This window comes from Nerophis ophidion, linkage group LG10 (genome assembly GCF_033978795.1).
Source record: "Nerophis ophidion isolate RoL-2023_Sa linkage group LG10, RoL_Noph_v1.0, whole genome shotgun sequence".
Lineage (NCBI taxonomy): Eukaryota > Metazoa > Chordata > Actinopteri > Syngnathiformes > Syngnathidae > Nerophis > Nerophis ophidion.
This window is the reverse complement of record NC_084620.1, coordinates 2,941,906-2,960,703: the sequence shown is the minus strand read 5'-3', so window position 1 is coordinate 2,960,703 and position 18,798 is coordinate 2,941,906.

The window sequence follows — 18,798 nt, the reverse complement described above, 5'->3', positions numbered from 1 at the left end:
TAACTTGTTAACAAAAATGTCTCTTTCATAAATAAATAAATATAAATTATAAATAGGAATGAGGTAGATCCCCTCGACTTGGTCAATTGAAAAGTAGCTCGCCTGCAGAAAAAGTGTGAGCGCCCCTGTTCTACATTGACACTTTATGGCAAGACAGCTAACTTTTAGCATTTCAATTCCACATTCGCTTTTCAGCGTCCACACACAATTTCTACTAAAATTCAACTTTCTAGCTTTTATTTCATTTCGTCAACACTTTCCTCCTTCATTGTGCCTATATATCCATTGCTTCACATTCTCAATTATTTAGTATTTTATAAAAAATAAAAAAAATCTTCAATTCATGTTTGTTTATTCACCAAGTATAAATTAAACAATGTAATGGAGCAGACTGCATGTAAAGTAACAATATACTGTATATACTGTATGTACTGTATACAGTATATGTTTACATACAGTGCAGGCCAAAAATTGGACGCACCCTCTCCTAATTCAATGTGTTTTCCTTATTTTCATGACTATTTACATTGTAGATTGTCACCGAAGGCATCAAAACTATGAATAAACACATGTGGAGTTATGTACTTAACAAAAAAAGGTGAAATAACTGAAAACATTTTTTATATTCTAGTTTCTTCAAAATAGCCACGCTTTCTTCTGATTACTGCTTTGCACACTTTTGGCATCCTCTCTGTGAAGTCAAAACAATTTCAGGTGACTACCTCTTGAAGCTCATCGAGAGAATGCCAAGAGTGTGCAAAAAGTAGTGAAGCGAATTATATTTATATAGCGCTTTTTCCTCAAGTGACTCAAAGCGCTTTACATAGTGAATCCCAATATCTAAGTTACAATTAAACCAGTTTGGGAGCAGGTGGGTAAAGTGTCTTGCCCAAGGACACGACAGCATTGACTAGGATGGCGGAAGCGGGGATCGAACCTGGAACCCTCAAGTTGCTGGCACGGCCGCTCTATCAACCGAGCTATAGTAAGTAATCAGAGCAAAAGGTGGCTGTTTTGAAGAAACTGGAATATAAAACATGTTATCAGTTATTTCACTAGTTTTGTGTTAAGTACATAACTCCACATGTGTTCATTCATAGTTTTGATGCCTTCAGTGACAATCTACAGCGGAAATAGTCATGAAAATAAAGAAAATGCATTGAATGAGAAGGTGTGTTGGCATTTACTGTATATATGTACATCTATATTTTATTAATAAAAAGGATATATCCATCGATCCGTTTGCTACCGCTTATTCCCTTTGGTTTCGCGGGGGGCGCTGGTGCCTATCTCAGCTACAATCGGGCGGAAGGCGGCGTGCACCCTGGACAAGTCGCCACCTCATCGCAGGAAATGGATATATAATTAACAAATTATATAATTGGATATAAAGAGTATGGGAACTTTTGACTCCATCCTTGTTTACTTCCGTGACGACCTTCTTAAAGTTTTACAATCAATCAGAAACATCAAGCAACTAAAATGCGGCAAACATGGATAACTGTAGAGTAGACATGCGCGGTTTGCGTTCTCATCCGCGGAGTCCGCGGATGAGACCGCGGGTCGGGCGGTTGACATGACGAAAAAATAGATTTTAATTAGATTCGGGCGGGTGCCGGTTGAACCATCCGGAAATATTTGATATACATGGTTCTGTGATCGGTATCCTTTGCCATTCAAAGAGCCATTTAAGACCCGTGTCATAAAGCGAAGAAGACAATATTAGACGCTATTGTTCTCCTGAATGACTACCGGTAGTCACCCAGATAATAAGTATCAGGACGTGCTATGAAACCACTGGCTTTGTCGCCTACTACAACATGTACGATCTCCAGTCCAGCATCATGTTGTGTGTGGCTTCCGCGGCAACACGCACACGACTGCAAGGCATACTGGGTGACACAGAGTACACTAATGGTTGTGATATAAACTATTTTAACACTCTTAGTAATATGCGCCACACTGTGAAGCCACACCAATTAAGAACAACAAACACATTTCGGGAGAACATCCTCACAGTAACACAACATAGACGCAACACAAGAAATACCCATAATCCTTTGACTATTTTATACACCCCGCTAGCAGCAAACCTTGCCACTTCCCCCCCCGTGCGTCGGTAAGGTGAGCGGGGTTGGGGGCGCGGGGGTGTAAAATATATTCAGGAAGTGTCACGGATACAAAGGATTATGGGTATTTGTTGTTTTGTGTTTATGTTGTGTTACTGTGAGGATGTTCTCCCGAAATGTGTTTTTCAATCTTGTTGGGTGTGGCTTCACAGCATGGCGCATAGTAGGTGTTAAAGTTGTTTATATCACAACCATCAGTGTACTCTGTATCACCCAGTATGCCTTTCAATCTTGAACGTGTAATTGCGGCAGTTGCACGCATCATGTTGCCGGACCAACAATCGGTCCGTACATGTTGTTGAAGGTGTTTAAGGCAATGGCTTCACAGCACGCCCATATTCTTGTAATCAGGATGAACGCTATTGGATAGTCGTGGGAACGTTAGCGGCTCCGATTATCATCATTACTCTGTGAAACAGGTTTAAATAGCTCTGTGAGTGGTAAAGGTGGACAACCTCTGATGCATTTCAGCGGGTGGTTGGCGGGCGGGTACAGTCCTGATAAAATGTTGGTTCGGGTGGACGGCGGGTGGATGACGACTTTGGTGATGCGGCTAATATGATCGCCTATCCGCGCATCTCTACTGTAGAGAGAGTGTTAGCATTTTCCTATCATGCTCTGCAGGAGATTAAAATGAGTGCAATTTTAAATAATGTGTTGTGCTAGGACATCGTGTTATGTGTGACCATGTGTGTTGAATTTTTGTGTTGGTTTATCTGTTTATGAGTGGGAAAGGTTGTTTGGATTGGGTCATATATAAAGACGCTGTGGTATTAACACTTTAAAGTGCAATTCATCGTCGTTAACCTGAATTACTCACATTGTCCATAAAATAGTGGCGATCTTGCAGCAATCGTTCTATCAGTTATTTAATATTGAGTTGGATAAGATCTCGTATTAAACTTGTGATGTCTCAACTCAGCGGTGATGCTCAGGTTGTCATGTGACCTTTTTCTGATGACCACCCATCCCTTGGTGTTACTCCCTTAATAAATCCAGCATAAACATGGAGTTGTTGGCACATCAAAACAGAAAGAGGGCAGCTGCTTTCACTTACGGCCAGCGCTCTACATCTGCACGCCGCATCACGCCTGCTCTTTTTAAACTCCTCGGCAGATGTTTGACGGCGGCGTCAGGTACACATGTGGACGCGGAGGCGAGGGGGCTCCACGCGAGCAGTGACAGCCTAATAAGACAAAACTGCGCGAGTGACCTTGTTCGCTGCAGGAAAAAGGAGGCTAATAACAGGCCTAAATGTGGAGCGGCGGCGAGGCCCGTCACGGGTTGCGCGCCTGAAAATCCGACATGAATCATTCCGGCCGCGCGAGCGAGACGTGGAAATAAAAAGATCATCAATTTCTGGCCGTGTTGTGGCGAGATGAAGAAGCGCGGTAAGGATGACACCGTGCAGACGAAACATTCGGAGGTCTGTTTTCAAACAAAAAGGGGCCACGGCGAGGCCAGCGGGTGCATTCTTTGGGGTCAAAGGTCAACAGGGCATCTCATTTGTCACCAGCAAAACGTCGCATGTGCGGACGGGTTCACGTTTCTATTAACAGGTGTTGTATATCTTGTTTCCACACTCTGCTTATCTATCATGCACTTAGGGGGAAGGGGGGAAACATTTTTACGGTAAAAAAAAAACTGGCAACTCAGTCATCAGGATTTTGCCGAAATATGTACACCCATTTTTACACCGAAATACTGTAAATGGAAAAACAACTCCTTTGGTTTTTCTACAGCAAAATTCTGCCGTTTGAGCAGACCTGGGGGCCGCATTGGGTTTAAAAAATGTGTTAAAAAATAGATTATATATACGGTGGGGCAAAAAAGTATTTAGTCAGCCAGCGATTGTGCAAGTTCTCCCACTTCAAATGATGACAGAGGTCTGTCATTTTCATCATAGGTACACTTCAACTGTGAGAGACAGAATGTGGAAAAAAATCCAGGAATTCATATTGTAGGAATTTTAAAGAATTTATTTGTAAATTATGGTGGAAAATTAGTATTTGGTCAACCATTCAAAGCTCTCACTGATGGAAGGAGGTTTTGGCTCAAAATCTCACGATACATGGCCCCATTCATTCTTTCCTTAACACGGATCAATCGTCCTGTCCCCTTAGCAGAAAAACAGCCCCAAAGCATGATGTTTCAACCCCCATGCTTCACAGTAGGTATGGTGTTCTTGGGATGCAACTCAGTATTCTTCTTCCTCCAAACACGACGAGTTGAGTTTATACCAAAAAGTTCTATTTTGGTTTCATCTGACCACATGACATTCTCCCAATCCTCTGCTGTATCATCCATGTATCCATTTTGGTATAAACTCAACTCGTCGTGTTTGGAGGAAGAAGAATACTGAGTTGCATCCCAAGAACACCACACCTACTGTGGAGCATGGGGGTGGAAACATCATGCTTTGGGGCTGCTTTTCTGCTAAGGGGACAGGACGATTGATCCGTGTTAAGGAAAGAACGAATGGGGCCATGTATCGTGAGATTTTGAGCCAAAACCTCCTTCCATCAGTGAGAGCAGGGTTTCCCACACATTCATTTATTTGTGGCGGCCCGCCACGAAAGAATTACGGCCGCCACAAAAAAAAAAAAAAAATTAAAAAAATTAAATTTGTATTTACTTATTTCTATATATTTTTTTCGGCTTTTGACTCGCTCGACCGCTCATAAAAGCAATGGGACTCTCTCTGTGAATGGAGCTTGTAGTTAAATATTATATAAATATGTATGTATATAAATATGTACATCAAGTGTTTTAATTATATTCCTACTCCGCGTTCTTCTTGGTCATCGCCGCTGTCGCTGCCACCGCCATACGGTGACAATGATGACTATGAGAACCTTGGAGAGGAGGAAAGCAATGGATGTCGAGCGGGTCTAACATGATACTGTGAAAGTTCAATCCATAATGGATCCAACACAGTCGCGAGAGTCCAGTCCAAAGCGGATCCAACACAGCAGTATATAATAATAATAATAAAACTTTTTTTTCCCACTTGGGACTACTTGCGGGGTGGAATTTGGACACTGGTGGGCCGTATGTGGCCTGCAGGCCATAGTTTGGGGACCACTGTGCTAGTTTGTTCCCGTATAATCCACAGTTGCGGTTTTTGCGGTATAATTCTGTAAATGAGAACATTTTCCAATTTCATTTTTACAGTAAAATTATACTAATTAGTCTGACAGTTTTTTTTTGCGTGAAATCTGCAGTGGATTACTGTAAATTGTATTACTGTAAAATGGGACGGCGTGGAGATTTGGGAGAAAGGCCGTGCCAGCAACCTGAGGGTTCCTGGTTCGATCCCCAGCTTCTACCAAATGAGTCATGTCCGTTGTGTCCTTGAGCAAGACACTTCACCCTTGCTCCTGATGGGTTGTGGTTAGCGCTTTGAGTACCTTGGAGGTAGAAAAGCGCGATACAATTATAACCCATTTACCATTTATATTGAAAAACAGTACCATTAAATGGTACAATTATGGCGCCTGACTGCCATTATTTTTTTTATCAGAAAATCTACTGACTTTTTTTTTTTTTTACAGTGTGGTTTCCATGACAACAGGCACTTGAGGGGGCGCATCTTTTACACAATATGATGTTCCCATCATCTCTCCATCCACACACTGTAATGGAGGAAGCTGTAAAAATAGACTTACTGGCGCTGCAAAAGCCACCCACACATATGATCAAATGTCAGTCCCATGATACACGTCTTTGTGAGCGGAGTCAGCTGTATGCCGTGCATGTGTTCGTCAACATACAGCACATACACAGCTGTATGCCCTGCATGTGTTCGTCAACATGCAGCACATACACAGCTGTATGCCCTGCATGTGTTCGTCAACATACAGCACATACACAGCGCCAGTCAAAAGTATGGAGACGCCGTGACATTAACTAACATGGGAAAGTGTCTCCATACTTTTGACCGGTACTGCAACTATATATATATATATATATATATATATATATATATATATATATATATATATATATACTTTTAAAAAGACGTTTTTCGACGATTAATCATTGAAAAAAAAGGATATATATATATATATATACATATGTACATTACATATATACACATATATATATATATATATATATACATATATATACACATATATACATATAAATATAGATATATATATATATATATATATATATATATACTTTTACAAAGACGATTAATCATTATAAAAAATCGATTTAAAAAAGGATATGTATATATATATATATATATATATATATATACATATACATATACATATATATACACATATATATATATACAGTATATACTGTATGTATACATACATATGATGTATAAAATATATTTTTTGAGAAAAAATAAACAAGTATACATACTTATATACTGTATGTATAATATATATAAGTATATATAAATAATGTATATATACATATACACATTTATACACATGTATATGTAAAAATCGATTTTTGAAAAATATCAAATGTCGAAAAAACGTATTTAAAAAATGTATTCTTATATGTACACAGAAATACATTTTTTAAAAGACGTTTTTCAACGATTAATACATCTACTTAGAAGACGGGGACGGTATATATATTTATACCCCCCAAAAAGTACAAGTATACACACTCTATATACATATATATATACATATATACAAACATACATATTATATATATATATATAAATATATATATATATATATATATATATATATATATATATATATATATATATATATATATAAGTTTAAATTAAAGTACCAATGATTGTCACACACACACTAGGTGTGGCAAAATTATCCTCTGCATTTGACCTAGGTGAGGGGAGCAGTGGGCAGTAGCGTTGCCGCGCCCGGAATTTTTTTTTGGTGATTTTACCCCCAATTACAAACCTTAATGCCAAACATATCTATATATATATATACAAACACACATATATATATATATATATATATATATATATATATATATATATATATATATATATATATATATATATATATATATATATATATATATATATATATATATATATATATATATATATATATCTGGGTACTCCGGCTTCCTCCCACTTCCAAAGACATGCACCTGGGGATAGGTTGATTGGCAACACTAAATGGTCCCTAGTGTGTGAATGTGAGTGTGAATGTTGTCTGTCTATCTGTGTTGGGCCTGCGATGAGGTGGCGACTTGTCCAGGGTGTACCCTGCCTTCCGCCCGATTTTAGCTGAGATAGGCGCCAGCGCCCCCTGCGACCCCGAAAGGGAATAAGCGGTAGAAAATGGATGGATGGATATATATATATATATATATATATATATATATATATATATATATATATATATATATAGTCTTTGGTATGACTATATACATATATATATATATACATACATATATATACATATATATATATATATATATATATATATATATATATATATATATCCCCCTTTTAAATAGATATTTTAAAATTACGGATTAAATTAGAATTGGGATGACTAAGAATTTATTTGGTCCACCCCTAGGAGTGAGGATTACCAACCTATACATGCCGCACAGCCACACTGGCTGTATGCTGCAGACCTCTGCTAAAGCCCTACCCGAGAAAGGTTGCCATTGGGACACCTGGTTATACATCTTCTCATGCATAAATCACAATGTTTTCACAATATCCACTGGAAAAATGCTGTCGGTGTTACACTTGCTTTCAAAGTTCAAAGGCCGCGGCCCCGTGCTGTTGACAGCACGCGACGCACACACAACACCCAGCGCCGGCAGAGAACATGAAGGGCATTTACATTTTATTTGTGTGACATCGCCAAGGCAACCTGTAGAGAAGGAGGCGGGCCTACGCTAAAAATAGTGGAGACGTCAGCGCGCTGGTACATATATGTCCATAAAGTGTGCACACTGCATTCCCCAGATAACGGCAGATGACTCGTGGATAGCAGCTTGCACGCATGCACACACATCGAGAGAAGTGTGGGTGCAATCAGGGGGCGTGGTTGCTCACCTGGGCCATGCAACAAGGTGAAACGGGCAAAGTGCAAAGGGCAAAAAGTGAGGAAGGTACTCTTTTTACTTCTTCATCCTCGGGTTGCATCTTTACCACAATTCTGCTTCTGCTTGTGTCTTCACTTCCCCGATTTAAAACACCCACACAGAGACCTTAGAATTCCCAAATCCAGGAAGTCTCCGCTTTCTTAGTGTCGCTTCTGATGGATGAAGGACTTTTTTTCATGTGCAGGGTGAAGTCATCATCAGCGTGTTTTTTTTCTTCTTCTCTGATGTGCATGATGAGTTTGGCCGAAGCCTTCATGGAAGAAAAAAAAAAAACTTCAAGGTGGGGGTGGGGGTCCTGGAGGAGGAGGGTCAGGAAAGAGTCCACGACATCATCTCTCCAGGCCTTTTAAGGAACTCTTCCAGCGGATGGCTGACAGCGCTGGCCCACTTTCCCACTGGAGCTTCCCATGCAGCCCCTCTCTCCTCTCCCACAGGACGCCATTAGCCAACACAATATGGCCGCCCCTCGGTGTTGAAACAAACGGCTTCATTCGCAGCAAAGCAGGAACGCTTGGTTGCGACACGCGTGTGTTGCGTCGCGGTGACACTTTAACGAGGGTGCGTGCACAAACAGATGAGAGCATGCGAGTCGGTTCATCACAGCGGCCCCAGATGTTGTCAAGGAGGAAGAAGAAGAAGAAATAAGGGGAAGTGAGGCCTACTCCACACTCACACTTGACCCTTCACCCCATCCACACACACACGCACACACACTGTAAAAATTTACCAGGATTTTACACCATTTAATATTATTTTTAACAGTAGTATTCTGTAATCAAAACATGTACTGTAACATTACAACAGATGACTATGATTATCTGGGGTTCTTAACCTATTTGACCTCAGGGCCCAACTTTTCCACGACAGATTTGGACACTGAATTACAAATCTTACTCTTGATATTAATCATATTCAATAGTTACATTTAACCTACTTACAGTTTAACAGGATAAACCTTGTCAAATGATATCAAACCATGTGTTCATGACAAAGATTATTATCCAGGCTTAGGTCGGGCCGATTACAAAAAAAAATACCAATCAAATATACTGCAAAAGTGGAGACTTGTGAAAACGGATGAAAAAATAGTTAACATCCAGTTATGCTGTGCTAGAAATAATAAATGAATAATAAATAATAATGCGTATGTTTCCTAAATAAACTGTTGATCAATTGAAAGTGCAAATGAAAATCCAGCTTCACCTCTTGAATCATATTTTTTGCGCTTAAACTTATGGCATCACACTTCTTCTGTTTGGTGGAGACCGTCATCACTGCCACAAGTGGTGGAAAAGTGTATTACAACTGAGTACCGCTGCGCCATACTTGCCAAACCTCCCGATATTCCCGGGAGACTCACGAATTTCAGCGCCCCTCCCGAAAATCTCCCGGTGCAACCATTCTACCGAATTTCTCCCGATTTCCACCCGGACAACAATATTGGGGCCGTGCCTTACAAGCACTGCCTTTAACGCATACTTGCCAACCCTCCCGATTTTCCCGGGAGACTCACGAATTTCTGCCTGGACAATATTGGGGGCGTGTCCTAATGGCACTGCCTTTAGCGTCCTCTACATCCTGTTGTCACATCCGCTTTCACTCCATACAAACAGCGTGCCGTCCTAGTCTTGGGCAAAACACTTTACCCACCTGCTCCCAGTGCCACCCACACTGGTTTAAATGTAACTTAGATATTGGGTTTCACTATGTAAAGCGCTTTGAGTCACTAGAGAAAAGCGCTATATAAATATAACTCACTTCACTTCACAAACATGAGTCGTGAAGGCATTAAGGCATACTTGATCAACAGCCATACACGTCACAATGAGGGTGGCCGTATAAACAACTTTAACACTCTTATGTTTAACTAAAGGGGAGATGACGGCAGACTAACACCAGGTGGCAGTCTTCAATAATTTATTATATATTTATAGGGTAAATATATATACAATAAGACTAATAAACAATACTAATAAACTATAGAATGGTGTGTGTGTGTGTCAAAAACCCGACAGTGTGTATTGTGTAGGACTATGTGAAGTATTTATTTGGAGTGTGTGTTACCAACGTGTTGGAGGTAGTGTAGACAGAGACGCGATGCAGACAGGGAAGTCCATGGGCGGAAACGAGGAGTCGAGGGACGAAGTAGGCATTCAGAGTCCAGAGGGAGATCCAGGGAAAAGGGTGAGGCGCACAGCTCACCTTGACGATGACGGAGGTTATGTACGTATTTGGAACTAAGTTCCTGCGCTGATCCTTGGTCCACTGGTCCTCTTATACAGCCTCATGTCATTATCCACAGGTGTGGACTGTGGCCAGCTGCAGCGGAGAGTGGCTGCGGTCCGGGTGCGCTGTCAGCGGGCCCTCTGGGTGGAACCACAGCGGAGGAAAATGGAGACCGCATGTACCACAACAAACACTGTTACAAATATGCGCCACACTGTGAACCCACACCAAACAAGAATGACAAACACATTTTGGGAGAACATCTGCACTGTAACACAACATAAACATAGCAGAACAAATACCCATAACCCCTTGCAGCACTAACTCTTCCTGGACGCTACATTATAAACCCCCGCAACAACCAATACCGCCCTCACCCCCACCCCCCACATCTCCCAAATTCGGAGGTCTCAAGGTTTGCAAGTATGACCAAAGCTGAGAAACAGATATTTTGTGTTGGCCCTCTAGGAGGCGCCTGTGGCCCAAAAATGGACATAAACCCTGCCTTATAAGCTATCACAAAGTTTTTTTTACGGGGAATTCAAATTAATTAGTCTCTTAAGGGGTTCTGGAGATTATGTTGCATAATCTTGTACAGTAGGTGGCAGTATGTTGTTAAAACAAGAGCGTAATTAACAAAACATTTATAAATGTGAAGTTATGTCTATCTGTGTTGGCTCTGTGATGAGGTGGCGGCTTGTCCTGGGTGCACTCCGCCTACCGCCCGAATGGAGCTGAGATAGGCTGCAGCGACCCCCCGCGACCCCAAGGGACAAGCGGTAGGAAATGGATGGATGGAAGTTACAGCATTTAGTTGTAACTGTAATTAACTGTAAAATCACAGCTCTGCAGTTACAGTAAATTAATATAATTTCACAGTAAATTACTGTAAATGTTACTGTGAAAATAATGCAATTGTTAGCCCGAATTTTGCTGTGAATCTACAATAAAAAAATGTACAGTGTGAGTGAAAGACAGTCACACGCAGGCACAGGTACAGTGGACTGTAAAGAGATAAGTGACACAAACTGACAGGAAGTGCTGTTTGTACGTCAATTAAAGCGCCGGATCTCATAAAAAATTATACAAACCCCGTTTCCGTATGAGTTGGGAAATTGTGTTAGATGTAAACATAAACGGAATACAATGATTTGCAAATCCTTTTCAACCCATATTCAATTGAATCCACAACAAAGACAAGATATTTGATGTTCAAACTCATAAACTTTATATTTTTTTTGCAAATAATATTTAACTTAGAATTGCATGGCTGCAACATGTGCCAAAGTAGTTGGGAAAGGGCATGTTCACCACTGTGTTACATCACCTTTTCTTTTAACAAAACTCAAAAAACATTTAGGAACTGAGGAAACTAATTGTTGAAGCTTTGAAAGTGGAATTTTTTCCCATTCTTGTTTTATGTAGAGTTTTAGTCGTTCAACAGTCCGGGGTCTCCGCTGTCGTATTTTACGCTTCATAATGCGCCACACATTTTCCATGGGAGACAGGTCTGGACTGCAGGCGGGCCAAGAAAGTACCCGCACTCTTTTACTACGAAGCCACGCTGTTATAACACGTGCTGAATGTAGGTTGGTATTGTCTTGCTGAAATAAGCAGGGGCGTCCATGATAACGTTGCTTGGATGACAACATATATTGGTACAAAACCTGTATAGACCTTTCAGCATTAATGGTGCCTTCACAGATGTGTAAATTACCAATGCCTTGGGCACTAATACACCCCCATACCATCACAGATGCTGGCTTTTGAACTTTGCGCCTATAACAATCCGGATGGTTATTTTCCTCTTTGTTCCGGAGGACACCACGTCCACAGTTTCCAAATATAATTTGAAATGTGGACTCATCAAACCACAGAACACTTTTCCACTTTGCATCAGTCCATCTTAGATGAGCTCAGGACCAGCGAAGCCGGCGGCGTTCCTTGGTGTTGTTGATAAATGGGTTTTGCTTTGCATAGTAGAGTTTTAACTCGCACTTACAGATGTAGCGACCAACTGTAGTTACTGACAGTGGTTTTATGAAGTGTTCCTGAGCTCCTTTGGTGATATCCTTTCCACACTGTTGGTTTTTGATGCAGTACCGCCTGTGGGATCAAAGGTCCGTAATATCATCGCTTACGTGCAGTGATATCTCCAGATTCTCTGAACCTTTTGATGATTTGACGGACCGTAGATGGTAAAATCCCTAAATTCCTTGCAATAGCTCGTTGAGAAATCTTGTTCTAAAACTGTTAGACGATTTGCTTACAAAGTGGTGACCCTCGCCCCATCCTTGTTTGTGAATTACTTAGCATTTCATGGAAGCTGCTTTTATAGCCAATCATGGCACCCACCTGTTCCCAATTAGCCTGCACACCTGTGGGAAGTTCCAAATAAGTGTTTGATGAGCATTCCTCAACTTTATCAGTATTTATTGCCACCTTTCCCAACTTCTTTGGCACGTGTTGCTGGCATCAAATTCCAAAGTTAATGATTATTTGCAAAAAAAAAAAGTTTATCAGTTTGAAAATCAAATATGTTGTCTTTGTAGCATATTCAACTGAATATGGGTTGAAAATGATTTGCAAATCATTGTATTTTGTTTATATTTACATCGAACACAATTTCCCAACTCATATGGAAACGATAAACTTTGGTTTTGACCAATCTCAGCTGCTCAATTGTTGCCGTAAAATAAGTCTTTTTCTGGTAAACTAGACGAAGCATGCAACTGCCGCAGGGAGAAGAGTGATAGAAGCGGACAGGACAGTTGCGAGGTTGTGCTCAATTATTGTGCAGGGTTCTAGATAGAAGATGTCCATATTTATCAAAATGAGCCCAATTGGAGACATTTTGGGCAGCTGTGGTCCCCCAATAAAAAAGTGTGCATAAAGTCAGGTATAGCGGCATATAAAAGGTAAGCAGTGTTGACATAAATCCTCTGCTTTTGCAGACTCATGAGCTTCGCAGCTGCTCCTCGCGCTCGGACTTTTCCGCACTCGTGAACCCAAAACTCAAACCAGTTATCCCCACCCACCTCCCTCCTCCGGTTGCCACGGCAACCGCGCCTCTGTGTACCTCACAGCGCACGGAACCTCGGGCACCCTTGTCCGCCTACCGGGTTTAGCAGATCCTCTCCTTGTGCTCGGAGGAGGTGGGGGGGGTGAAACCTCAATTACCGGCAACACTTTTTCAAGCGCCGCACGGCCTATTATGGTCAAATGAGACGCGATGGCGGGCCGGGAGCAGCGTCTCCTCCCCAGTAAATCTGAGAGCGTTGTCTCGTGCTCAGGGTGCTGTGACAGGCCGGGGTCGGGGGGGTCGCACCTTCAGGTGATGTGTTTCCATAAGGCCGCGGCAGGCAAATGCACATATATGGTGTGCGCTTTATTTACTAGCCTATATGAAACTTGAAAGCCTCGTTTGAAATAATGTTATCTCTCCAAAATGCGTAAACTTTAGCGGACGAGGCCTAAAATAGTCCCCCACCCCCTAGGAAGCCTGGACACTGTGAGGTGAACTTGACAGTCAGCACGTGCACTTCAGTGGTCGGCCCAGCAGGAAATAAAGGACGGCTACGCAGATTTAACGTGCTTCCTATCGAGACGGCGGGGGGAAGGGGGTGGGGGGGAAGATAAACAAAGGTTAATCTGGATGCTTATTGTCTCGGCCTGGGGTCTCCACAGGGGCGCTATGCTGGTCTCTGTCCATCTATAGACGCATTGATGTCTCCTAATAAACAGCACTGGAGGATATAAGCCCATTATGTCTCTGGAGAGGGAGGAGGGGGCAAGCATGATGGCGGTGACGATAAAAGAAGCCAGGTGCCTCTGCGCCATAAACAGAACTCTCGCCGCAGTAAATGTCAGGTAGGCACTTCTCCCGTCCAAAGGCAAAACCTAGTAACTCACTTCCAGCTGATTTTGAGAAAACAAAGGAAAACCAATCTATCTTGATGCTGTCTTACAAAGATCTACAAAGTCATCAAACGTAGAGATGTTTTCTTGAGCTTTCATTTTCTTGCCGATTGAGCCATGGATTGAATCTGCTCTCATGAACGTGTGCCCTTTCTCCAGATATTTTATCACAATCTCGGGTGGGCCCCATTCTGCGTTTGCACATTGGACAAGAGCCGTGTACAGCGTCCAGTTTTTATTTGGACCTCCACAGTTATCTGCCCAAAAGAGTATGCAAGGGGAAGAATCAAGAACAAAACATTTAATGAAGGTGCTTGCAACGTCCTGGGCCAATCTTCCAAATATCCCCTCGTGCCATGATAGTGAAGTGAATCATATTTATATAGCGCTTTTTCTCAAGTGACTCAAAGCGCTTTACATAGTGACACCCAATATCTAAGTTACATTCAAACCAGTGTGGGTGGCACTGGAAGCAGGTGGGTAAAGTGTCTTGCCCAAGGACACAACGACAGTGACTAGGTTGGCGGAAGCGGGAATCGAACCTGCAACCCTCAAGTTGCTGGCACGGCCACTCTACCAACCGAGCTAAACCACCCCAATGTCACATAATCAGGTTGACCGTTGGCCCCCATTCGTGCAAATGTCTCATTAAAGACAATAAGGCGACTGACAAAGAAGCTCCGATTGGTCCCTTGAGATACTAGGTTTTTCTGTTGTATCTACGCGGTTATGTGGTAGTTGCTAGGTCCTGCCATGCGCGTAACAGCTTACTTACGGAACAAATTACAATATCGCATACACTAATGTAAAGCATATCACCTGGGAACTCCAAAATTATTATCAGCTCAGTTTTGACCAAAATGGAGTTACTAGGTTTTGCCTTTGGACGGGAGACTTTTGCACACACACACACACACACACACACACACACACACACACACACACACACACACACACACACACACACACACACACACACACGTCTCGCTGCATGCGGACTAGGGCTGGGCGATATATCGATATATCGCAGGTTTGTCTCTGTGCGATATAGAAAATGACTATATCGTAATATTCGATTTTATGTTCTCACACACTTGCTTTGAGCTGCGTGCATAACATTACTAGCGTGTCTCACTCCTCCTCGTCTGTCCTTGTCACAGAGATGTAAAATAAGCCCGCCTTCTTACATACGTCACATACTGTTGCGCATGTAGCATCACACGCTCTCGCCGAGAGCTAACGTTAGCCATGCTAACAGGTCGAGTTGCATTTAGCTGCGTGCATCACAAAACAGGCGTTTCTCACTCCTCCTCGTCTCTCATTCTGACAGATACGGAAAACAAGCCCGCCTTCTTACATACGTCACATACTCTTGCGATTCTAGCGTCATACGCTCTCGCCGACCAGAGAGGTAGCAGCATGGCTAACGTTAGCTGAGGCAGGTCGAGCGAACCGATCTTGTGACATTACAAGAGAGAGAAGGTGTGAAATTTATCACAAATGGAGGAAGAACAATAAATGCCCAACATAGAGAGCAGGGGGTCCATCATCTGGTGGTGGTTTGGCTCCAAGTGGGAAGATACTCAGCAGACAACAACAATATGCTGTTCAATGTACATACTATGATGGTTAACCTGTGTGATGACTCTATTATGCTGATAGTATATATTTGTACCATGAATTGATTAACGTGGATTTCGACTTAAACAAGTTCGGGTGTTACCATTTAGTGCTCAATTGTACGGAATATGTACTGAACTCTGCAATCTACTAATAAAAGTCTCAATCAATCAATGCAAAGTATGCAGCAGGAAGTGTTACTACAAAAGGTAGCAACACTATTAATTTGTTCTTTCATTTAAAAAGTCATCCGTGAGAGAATGAAGTGTATTTAATAAATACAATTTTGGTCAATTGACTTAGTTGTGATTTCCCTCTCTGCATGAAAGTTTAAAAGTAGCATATATGAATGCAGTATGAAGAAGAATGTTTGAATGTAGACACATAGAATCATCATACTGCTGTGATTATATGCATCAAGTGTTCATTCAAGGCCAAGGCAAAATGTCGTAATATATATCGTATATCGCAATATGGCATAAAAATATTGCGATATTAATAAAAGCCAATATCGCCCAGCCCTAATGCGGACCCACTCCTGGAGATTCTGCATATCTTCAGCAATCCTCGGACCCATAAAGGCCCCACTTAGCCCGCCTCTTTAAGTGTGCGTTCGCACGTGTAAGTCGTCGGACAATGTATACGTCACACAACACGGCATGCCTATTTCGTCCTCTATTATCTTTTTAACATGGTGACCATGCATGCCAGGGCAGCGTGATAACCTCACGCTTGATAACCAGGTTGCATGAACCACGGTGTGGGTGCTGGTTTATGCACAGCTGATTATTCATCATCAGGGATCTCTTTGAAAAGTCAGCTTGTGGTCGATGAGACAACTTTGCCTCCAGCTGCTTGAACAGGGTTTTTTTTGTTTTGTTTTTTATCACTGCCGCCACTTGATGGTGCTGTTGCACCGCCTTAAAAAGGAAAACACAATCCTCCAATTTGAAGGCCTACTGAAAGCCACTACTAGCGACCACGCAGTCTGATAGTTTATATATCAGTGATGAAATATTAACATTGCAACACATGCCAATACGGCCTTTTTAGTTTACTAAATTACAATTTTAAGTTTCCCGCGGAGTTTCTTGTTGAAAATGTCGCGGAATGATGACGCATGTTTATGATGTCTCGGGTTGGAGGGGACATATTAGCCCAGCACCACACACGGCTAAAAGTCGTCTCTTTTCACTGCATTATTACACAGTAATTTGGACATCTGTGTTGCTGAATCTTTTGCAATGTGTTCAATTAATAATGGAGACTATAAAGAATAATGCTGTTGGTGGAAAGCGGTGGATTGCAGCTGCCTTTAGCACCGAAACACAGCCTGTGTTTCTTTGTTTGTTGTGAAGCTTTAACACAGAGTGGTCAAGCGAACATGTTTCTCTACGTCAACCAGCAAGTTTTTGGATGGGAAAATTGTGATATTAAGTCAGCTCTTACCGGAGACTTCAGTGGATTATGCGACTTCCGCCTGCAGCTCAAAAAGGCAGCTGTGATCTTGGCTCCTCCATTGGCTTCTCTGAGAGTCACTGGCGTTCACCGCAGCCATCCGACTTTCAGGTATGACTTTACAATCTCACTAAAACACTATCCATCCATCCATTTTCTACCGCTTATTCCCTTTTGTGGTCGCGGGGGGCGCTGGCGCCTATCTCAGCTACAATCGGGCGGAAGGCGGGGTACACCCTGGACAAGTCGCCACCTCATCGCAGGGCCAACACAGATAGACAGACAACATTCACACTCACATTCACACACTAGGGACCATTTAGTGTTGCCAATCAACCTATCCCCAGGTGCATGTCTTTGGAAGTGGGAGGAAGCCGGAGTACCCGGAGGGAACCCACGCATTCACGGGGAGAACATGCAAACTCCACACAGAAAGATCCCGAGCCTGGATTTGAACCCAGGACTGCAGGACCTTCGTATTGTGAGGCAGACGCACTAACCCTTCTGCCACCGTGAAGCCCACTAAAACACTATTAAAACAATAAGCAGATAAGGGATCTTCCTTAATTATCCTAGTAAATGTGTCTAATAACATCTGAAACGGTCCCACTGCCGCCGCCTGGAGCTGTCGCTTGTTTTTTTGTGCTTCACTCTAACTTTCCTCATCCACGAATCGTTCATCCTCGCTCAAATTAATGGGGAAATTGTCGCTTTCTCTGCTGGAGGCTCACATTATAAACAATGTGAGGATGTGAGGAGCCCTCACACTGGTGACATTCCGGTAAAGGCAAGGCTTTTTTATTAGCGACCAAAAGTTACAAACTTTATCGTCGATGTTCTCTACTAAATCCTTTCAGCAAAAATATGGCAATATCGCGAAATGATGAAGTATGACACATAGAATGGACCTGCTATCCCCGTTTGAATAAGAAAATCTCATTTCAGTAGGCCTTTAATGTAGAAAATGATTACTAGTTTACATTTTGGACCTCTGCTTGTTTTTCAAAACAATGTTAAAACATGCCAAAGCAATATTTGTTTGTCTGTTTACTTATCTGGAAAAGCAAAGCAAAATATGAAGTGACAAGTACAGTTCTTTTCAAATAGTGCTCACGGGGCACTTGTGACCCCGGGGATCATGCTTTATCAGTATCCTGCGGTATTGTGCTACATACACCGCTTCGAAAAACTGTGCACTACAAAAGATGCTCATTGTAGTCATTAATCCTGACTTCCTCATTTTGATTATTTGTTTTTTTAATATTAATTTGTGTTATGTAGTGAAGTTGATATTATCTATTGATTTTATTTATTGAAAGGGGCCAGATGAGGTGGTTTGGGCATATGATTAGGATGCCCCCCTTGACGCCTC